The following is a 422-nucleotide window of genomic DNA, read 5'->3' on the forward strand; positions in this document are numbered from 1 at the left end:
GCGCCGGTATATCTCCGCGCCGAACGCGCGACAGAGTGAGATAACATAATCGAAAGGCAGATATACGAGTATAGATAGGGCCGCGAACCGGAGCGCCTCACCTTTGCACACATGTATCTATGGGTACAGATTACGCGTAGCGCTCCTTTTTCCCGTTGTCTGAGGCACTGTCAGCCCGTAACTATGTTTGCCCCGGACGGATTAGATATAGAAACTTGAAATGTCAGCTGAGTTAAGCCTAAACTATATAGTTGAACCGTCCCTCTCGCTCCACCTTGTCCGTCATAAGAAGAGGCGCCAGAAGTTCCCACATACTTTCACAGTATACTTTCACAGTATACTTTCACAGTATACTTTCACTTCAGTATACTTTCACATCCAACTTGATTCGATTGTCGTATGTGCGACGTTGAATTCGCCGA

Source organism: Dermacentor silvarum, chromosome 4 (genome assembly GCF_013339745.2).
Source record: "Dermacentor silvarum isolate Dsil-2018 chromosome 4, BIME_Dsil_1.4, whole genome shotgun sequence".
Lineage (NCBI taxonomy): Eukaryota > Metazoa > Arthropoda > Arachnida > Ixodida > Ixodidae > Dermacentor > Dermacentor silvarum.